Here is an 8,514-nt window from a genome sequence, read left to right as displayed (position 1 = left end):
CAAAGCAACAGTTCTTAATGAGCCCAAGCCATGGTTTCATGTCTTTCATGTTAGTTAATTGATTATTTTATCCCTGTAACTATTTGCCGTGGTTCATTTGACAGCTTTTATTTTTGTAAATCAGAACTATGTTTAATCACAGGTATTTTGACACCAATGGGGGAAGAGTTGATGCATTTATTTCACATCACGTTGGTCTGGATTCTTTTCAATCTCATCCAAGTGTTCTTCCCGGCGGGAGGCGAACTGCTTTTTAACCTCACTAGGTAAGAGTCCCGCACCACAAGGGGATCCTGATCAATCGGATCCCTTTCTTGCACCTCAGTCTACTGCCCCATTTGCTGCAGTGCCTTGATTTTAAACGCCAGCATGTAGCATGGGGCTCTGCCTTGGCTGAGAAAGCCTGATGGTAAACGTTACGCCGCGCGGAGGGGAATCCTAAACACGGCGTGAATACACCGAGTACTGCGGGATCCTCGCCCGTACGCTCGAATTCCTTCAAATTCGCAAATAGCGAGAACTCGCGTCGGATATTCAACGTGAATTTTATTCTTTCCGGAGACCAACAGCGGTCTCCTGCTTAATCTGCACCCGCTGTTTCAAACATTGTGATTCGTTTGCGACGTTTCACTCTATTAGCGTGCAGATCACCACGGGTGACAACTTCATGCGATAGACCTGTGGGGACATGATGTGTGGGATGATCAAAAGCTGAAGAACCTCCATAAATGTAAACACAAGATATTCTGCAGATACCTTAACTCCTCCATCTCCGCCCACCCAACTCTTCGCTTTCCGTGGGGATCACCCCCTCCGTGATTCCTTTGTCCACTCATCCCTCCCTACTAATCTCCCTCCTGACACTTATCCCTACGGGCGGAAGAAGTACTACACTTGCCCATTCACTTCTCCCTCACCTCTATTGATGGCCCCAAACAGTCCTTCCAGATGATAGGGCACTTCACCTGCGAATCTGTCGGGGTTGTCTACTGTATACGATGCTCCCGGTGCGACCTTCTGTATATTGGTGGGACCCGATGTAGACTGGGGGAACCTCTGTGTTGAGCACCTGAGCTCCATCCCAGTGACCAAACACCTTAATTCCGACCCCAATTCCCATTCCGACATGTTGGTCCACGATCTCCTCTACTGCCACGATGAGTTCACCCTTGGGTTGGAGGAGCAGCACCTCAGATTCCACCTAAGTAGTCTGCAATCTGATTACACGAATATCGATTTCTCCATCTTATTGTATTAACCAATCCCCCCAACCTCTTCCTTCTTCAATTCCCTACTCTGGTCTCTCTCTTACCTCTTCACCTCACATACCTATCATCTCCCACTGCTGCCTCTCCTTCTTCCCTTATTCCCTTAGTGCACTATCGTCACATATCAGATACCTTCTTCTCCAGCCCTTTGCCCTTTCTACCTGTCACCTCCCAGCGCTGTACTTCCCCCTCCACCACCCCAGCTTCACCTAGCACCTTATAGCCTGTACTTCTTCTCCTCCCCACCTCCCCACCCCCCATCCCCATTCTGACATCTTCCCTCTTCCTTTCCAGCACAAATGAAGGGTCTTGACCTGAAATATTGACTGTTTATTCCTTTCCATAAATGCTGCCTGACCTGCTGAGTTCCTCCAGTAATTTTTGTGCATTGTTCCATATACGTAAAACATGTTTCACATTTAGAGAAGTTGATTGACACAAATTACAACTTACTAAGCTATTTAGACTTTTTGTTGACTGAGGTCGCACACCCACCAACTCTACCAATTCTCCTCCCATCCACCTACACTGGAGCCAATTGACAGGAGCTAACTTACCAGCACATCTTTGGAATAAGGGGATAACCCTTGTAGATACAGGAAGAATGTGCAAACTCCACAGTTACAGTAACATGGGTCAAAATGAAACCCAGGATCTTGGAAATGAGAGGAGTAATATGGCCAGGTACACCACTGTGCCACTCAGTGCATGAGGAGGTTATTCTTCCCCCTTCATTTCCAGTCCCAATGAGGGGTCTCAGCTTGAAACATGACTCTTTATTCTGCTCCATAGTTGCTGCTTGATCTCCAGCAATTTGTGTGTGTTACTCTGGATTTCCTGCAGCTGCAGAATCGCTTGTGTTTATCATTGACAAAAAGATAGGGAATAATATCTAATAGACCCGAATCTACTGGAGTATCTGTTTAATTTTTTTCTGATATCTAAAGTTATAATTTACTTCTTGAATTCAAGCACAGTTGTTCATTCCAGAGGCATGATATAGGATTAAGAGTCACATTGATGTTCAGAAGAATGTTGTCATTCCTACCAATTAATATGTTTGTAGATTCAGCATTTAGCCACCAGAGTGTCCCAGTCGGTCAGTTCCTGTTATTATAAAATCAAAAGTAAATTGCATGCACTTTTTCCAAAGTTCTTGCCATCGATTAATTGACTACAAAAATTCTTTCAGCCCAAAGCAAACTTGGTCTGCCAATTTACAAAGTCCACTAACAAAGTGAATGATAAACTTACTGATTATTGTTGGGTTTCATAAAAAGGCAAACATTTTGCAGATGAGGCAGCATCTGTGGTAAAAGAAACATCTAGATCCCCATTGGCAAAATTCTTTATTAACCAACCCATCCATGTCTCCGCTGTGTACATACATCTATTGATGCTTCTGGACACATCTTCAGTGATGTTCCTGGAATCATCGGGTGTTTCGGGTCTTTCAACATCATACAACCTCCTCCAGGTGACCCAGCCGGGGCTGATCAGACCCCAGCTTGTGTCCAGAGGGCTAGCTACTTATGACTCCATGGCTCCCCTCTTTTGAGCCACAGCCATCTTGAGGCCCTCTCTGCCGCATCGGTGGTACTGCGGATGGCTCTCCTCTTCCTCTCTTCCTCGATGCCCAAAATGCTGAAGGCTCTAACTAAGGAATGGGCTACAAATCCCCTACAACCAACCTCCACTGGGAGACACCTCACTCTCCATCCAGCCTGCTGACAGTTGCTGACCAGTCCTGCGTACTTGGAGAGCTTCCTTTCAAAGGCCTCTTCCAAACGATCTTCCCATGGGACTGTCAGCTCCAGCAGCACCACTTGCTTAGTAGACTCAGACACTAGGACAATGTCTCGTCTCAGGGTAGTGGCTGCGATATGATTGGGGAACTTCAGCTGCCCTTTGAGGTCCACCAACAGCTGCCAGTCCCTTGCAGAGGTCAGAATGCCTGCAGATGTTCTTTTGGCAGGTATTGGCTGCTCCCCAGCTCTGACAAAGGCAATGGTCTGCTTGGAGGGTTGGGACCGCTCCGCCCACTCAACTCCTGCGCTGCCGGCTTCAGCGATGGTCTTTAGGAACCCATCCCATCCCACGATTTACTACAATTCTGTGCTGGTGTGCTCTACAGGACATCTGTGGCATGAGTGATCAGTTCAAGAAACACTAGGTTTCTTCACCCAATCTGGAGTGTAGAAATTATATTGACACCCTCAGTTTCTAAACCCAGTAGTGCCAGTACTATAGACTTTACCAAATTCCAAAACAAAAAGAAAGCAGGAAAATTAGGGAATTTTGAGACAGAAGTGGTGAAAATCAAATAATACAGATATTCAAAATTGTAAGATCCCTGTCGATGGTTAAATTCAGAGAGAATTTGAAAAATTAAATTTGTGATAGTAGTAAGTTTGACATTAATTAATACCAACACAAAGTTTGAAACATGTCCCTTATAATTGAATGTATTAGTACTATTATTTTCTCTTGGGTGTGTTCTGGTGCTAATTAATGTTGAAGTTTAATGAAAAAGCATTTCAGGATGTATTTTGTATACATTTCTCTGACATTAAATTGGACCTTTGAATCTTGAACCTTTGAAGTTCAGCTAATTCATATTCTTCACTGTTATATTGCTACTTCCATTAGCACTGGAGTACTGAAGCTTTTGGAGGGACAAGACAAATCGAACAATAGCTTTTAGAATGTTGCATGTAGCAATGGATGTGCAGAAATCAGAAGTTGCAGCATGATCTACACCAGTGCAAAACAAAACAGGTAACTTCATCTTCACCTCTTTCATTAAAATTGAGGACATTTTAATACATAGAACTTTGCAAGCTAGCTGTCCATCAAATTATATCGCTTTTGATAAAATGTGAGAAAACATCAGAATCAGAATCAGGTTTATTATCACTGGCATGTGACGTGAAATTTGTTAACTTAGCAGCAGCAGCTCAATGCAATACATAATATAGCAGAGAGAGGGAAAAATAATAATAATAAAATAAAACATAGTAATAAATAAACAAGTAATCAATTACATATATGAATAGATTTTTGTTTAATGTGCAAAAACAGAAATACTGTATATTAGAAAAAGTGAGGTCGTGTCCAAAGCTTCAACATCCATTTAGGATTTGGATAGCAGAGGGGAAGGAGCTGTTCCTGAATCGCTGAGTGTGCGCCTTCAGGCTTTTGTATCTCCTACGTCATGTACTTAATAATGGACGCTGCCTTTCTGAGACACTGCTCCCTAAAGATGTCCTGGGTACTTTGTAGGCTAGTGCCCAAGATGGAGCTGACTAGATTTACAACTTTCTGCAGCTTCTTTCAGTCCTGTGCACTAGCCCCACCACACCAAACAGTGATGCACCCTGTCAGAATGCTCTCCACAGTACAACTATAGAAGTTTTTGAGTGTATTTGTTGACATGCCAAATCTGTTCAAACTCGTAATGAAGTATAGCTGCTGTCTTGCCTTCTTTACGACTACATCGATATATCCTTAGAACTGTAAATGAAAGTACAGTAACTAAAGCCCTTTTCATGTTCCATGGATGCTACTTGACCAGAATTTCTCCAGTTTCCCAGCATTTTCTATTTTCAGTTCCAAGCACTTTGCATTGTAGAGGCATGAAGAACCTTGGATTGGGACCCTAAAATATATGAGGGGTGATTGATAAGTTTGTGGCCTAAGGTAGAAGGAGATGAGTTACTAACTTCAAACTTTCTGCATTTTCACTCAAAGAGTTGAACTGCACATGTATGTAACAAGAGCTGTAGAACTCATCTTCCTCTACCTTAGGCCACAAACTTATCAATCACCCCTGCTGTGGACCACCTGGAGGTCCAAGACGCTCTCGTGAATAAAGTTCTAGCTGAATAAAGTTGCTGCAATGGAAATGTGCAAACCTTCCCACCATGTGTCAATCATCCATCAACAAAAGTATATCTTAGCAGTTATTGTAATTGTTTTTCTCACATGCTAAACTACATCTGAATTGAATTTGAGTTTATTTAAAATCTTACATCCATCCCGCAATGTGAGGGAATAAAAATCTTTGCGTTATGGCTGCGTTGCAATTTACAGACATGTGAATTTGTAAGTTTAATGACTTGTAGAAAGAAGCTGTCCTGTAGCCTGTTGGTCCTGGCTTTAATGCTGCGGTATAGTTTGCCAGATAGAAGCAGCTGAAGCAGTTTATGGTTGGGGTGACTAGTGTCCCCAATGATCTTCCAGGCTTTCTTTACACACCTGCTGCTGTAAATGTCCTCAATGGAGGAAAGTTCACATCCACAGATGTGCTGTGCTGCCCATACCACTCTCTGCCCAGCGATCAAGGTTGGTGCAGTTCCCGTACCAGGCAGTGATACAGCCAGACAAGGTGCTCTCCATGGTACCCCTGTAGAAGGTCTTGAGGATTTGGGGGCTCATGTCAAACTCCTTCAGTTGCCAGAGGTGGAAGAGACGCTGGTGTGCTTTTTCTGCTGCACTGTCGGTGTGTACAGTCCAAGTGAGATCTTCGGTGATGTGTATATTGAGGAAGTTGAAACTACTCACCCTCTCAACTGTAGTCCCATTGACACTGATCAGGGCAAGCCTGTCTCCATTCCTCCTACAAACCACCATCAGTTCTTTTGTTTTTTGGATGTTGAAGGAGCAGTTGTTATTTTAGCGCTCACCTCTCCACTGTAGGTTGTCTCATTACCGCTAGAAATAAGGCCAATCAATGCCATGTCATCTGCAAATTTGATCAGCACATTGGAGCTATGTGTGGCAGCACAGTGGTGGGTGTAAAGGGAATAGAGGAGGGGACTCAGGACACAACCCTGGGGGGGGGGCACTTGTGTTGAGGTTCAGAGGGGCAGAGGTGAGGGAGCCCATCCTTACCACCTGTAAGGCAATCCAATAGAAAATCTAGGATCCAGCTGCACATGGCGGGGTGCAGGCCAAGGTCTCTGAACTTCCTATCAAGTCTGGAGGGAATTATGGTGTTAAATGCTGATCTGTAGTCTGGGAACAACAATCTAATGTATGCATAACTCTTCTCCAGGTGAGTGAGGATTGTGTGTAGTGCTGTGGCTATGATGTCATCGGTAGACCGGTTCCATCGATAGGTGAATTGTAGGGAGTCCAGTGTGGGTGGTAGCATGCTGGAGATGTAGTTTTTAACCAGCCTCTCAAAGCATTTGCTTATAATTGAGGTGAGTGCGACAGGGAGCCAATCATTCAGAAATGCTACCTGATTTTCTTAGGTAGAGGGAAAATAATGGGTGATTTGAAACAGGAGGGCACTAGACACTGGGAGAAGGAGAGATTAAAAATGTCCGTAAACACACCAGCCAGCTGTTCCGCACACACTTTGAGGACCCACCCTGGGGTGCCGTCCAGCCCCACTGCCTTGTGACTGTTGACACGTTGGAATGTTCTATATACCTCAGCCTCGGAGATGACAAAGGTGCAAGTCTCGTTGGTGGCTCACCTCAGTGTTTTAAGTGTTGTATTTTTCAGCTACTTATTCCACCAGCTCTCTAAATTCTTCCTGCCTCCACCCTAAAATGCAATAAAGAACATCTCATCTCTCAAACACATTCTTTCAGTTAAAATTAGCAATACTATTGTAAAATAACATAGACTGAAAGTGCATTATTTCTAGGAATGAGACAGCTGGTTATCCCTTTGCAGGCTGAGGGTTTGTGAAGAGACTGTGGAGAAAGATGCAAGGTTCCTTGTCATGATTAGCCTGCCCAAAACACATTGATCTCCCAGCACATCGAGATGTCCATAGAGGATTCTTGCCACTTGCAGATTCCAGGTTGCAGGAGTACCTGCTGAGAAATGTAATAAAGCATGGTGCAGCCAACACAGGGGCTCAGTGGGGAAGGACCACGGTCTAGGGTTCTCCTGCTGCTGGACAGGAAGGGGCTGGGACAAGTGGGAAGCCAGTTAATTATTGTGTTAGTGTAGCACCCCAGGGGGCTCATGAGTGGCAACAGTCCTATCGGTTTTAACAAAGTAAGTTAACACCACTGATTGCATTGCCTGCAGATGTAAAGGCTTTGCACTGTGTATTCTTATATATACACCCAGTCGCTACTTTATTAGGCACCTCCTATCTCGAATAAAGTGGGCACTAAGTGTATGCCTGTGGCCATCTGCTATAGCCCATCCAGTTCAAGGTTTGACGTGTTGTGCTTTCAGAGATGCTCTTCTGCACAGCAATATTGTAACACCCGGTTATTTGAATTACTGTCAGCTTGAGCCAGTCTGGCCATTCTCCTCTGACCTCTCCCATTCTTCTTTTCCTCATTACACTGCTGGTGTTTAGGGCAACATTGAAGGCTGTCCATCTCTGGTGCCGTTCATTGTGTCAGTAGCTTCTTCTTGGTTTACTGTCAGTCATGCATTTCCCAGGTGGAGACTTGGGAATACCATTGCATACAGAGGTAGAATCCGTAACAGTTTTGTTTGACCAGCCGGGATTGTTAGCCCTGAACTGAACCCCTGAACCTGGAAGTTCAGTGGACCACTCTTAGTCAGGCCTCTACCCTTTGACCTATTTGGCATGGACGACCCTACCAAGAGCCAAAGCACAACACTCTGACTCCAGCCGGCATAGCTCTTCGGGTCATTGAGGCATGCAAACTTCCAAACCCTGCAACAAAGTTGTGGTCCTTTTGGAGGAGCCTCTCACAATTACAGTTTTGTCCACAGAACTGCCGTTCCCTGAATGTTTTATTATTTTGTTATTCACACTATTCTCTGTAAACTCTAGAGACGGGTGTGTATGAAAAACCCAGGAGATGAGCAGTTTCTGAGATACTCAAATCACCCTGTCTGACACCAACAATCTTTCCGCAATCAAAATAGCTTCGATTACATACCTTTCCTATTCTGATGCTTGGTCTGAACAAGAGCTGAACATCTTGACCATGTCAGCATGGACTGAGTTGCTGCCGCATGATTGGCTGATGAGATACCGTATTTGCATTAATGAACAGGTGTACTTAATAAAGTGGCCACTGCACTGAGTGCATATTTTTATTATGAAAAAGTTTACTTTGTTACGGAGAACTCTGGTATTTTATGAATGAAGTTTTAGGGGAAAAAAAGGTATTATGGGAACCTGAGGAACATCAGCATTTGTCTGCATTGTGCATTCATTATTGTTGTTCGATGCATATGTAGAAACCAGTTTATAAATATAGTGTATGGTACACATCAACAAGTCAGAAGCAAAGAT

General features: G+C 44.1%; 1 long non-coding RNA gene across 1 annotated transcript in view; it reads left to right on the top strand.

The window, feature by feature from the left end:
* Positions 1 to 241: 241 nt before the first annotated feature.
* Positions 242 to 8,514, top strand: part of LOC134354255 (uncharacterized) — a 160,687-nt gene continuing 152,414 nt past the window's right edge. The window contains exons 1-2 of the long non-coding RNA XR_010019751.1: positions 242 to 266; positions 3,918 to 4,046. This is a non-coding gene — a long non-coding RNA (uncharacterized LOC134354255). The remainder of the gene's footprint in view (positions 267 to 3,917; positions 4,047 to 8,514) is intronic.

The sequence above is a fragment of the Mobula hypostoma genome, chromosome 11, assembly GCF_963921235.1.
Source record: "Mobula hypostoma chromosome 11, sMobHyp1.1, whole genome shotgun sequence".
NCBI lineage: Eukaryota > Metazoa > Chordata > Chondrichthyes > Myliobatiformes > Myliobatidae > Mobula > Mobula hypostoma.
Note: the sequence above shows the minus strand (reverse complement) of the source record. Positions and strands in the feature narration are given on the sequence as shown.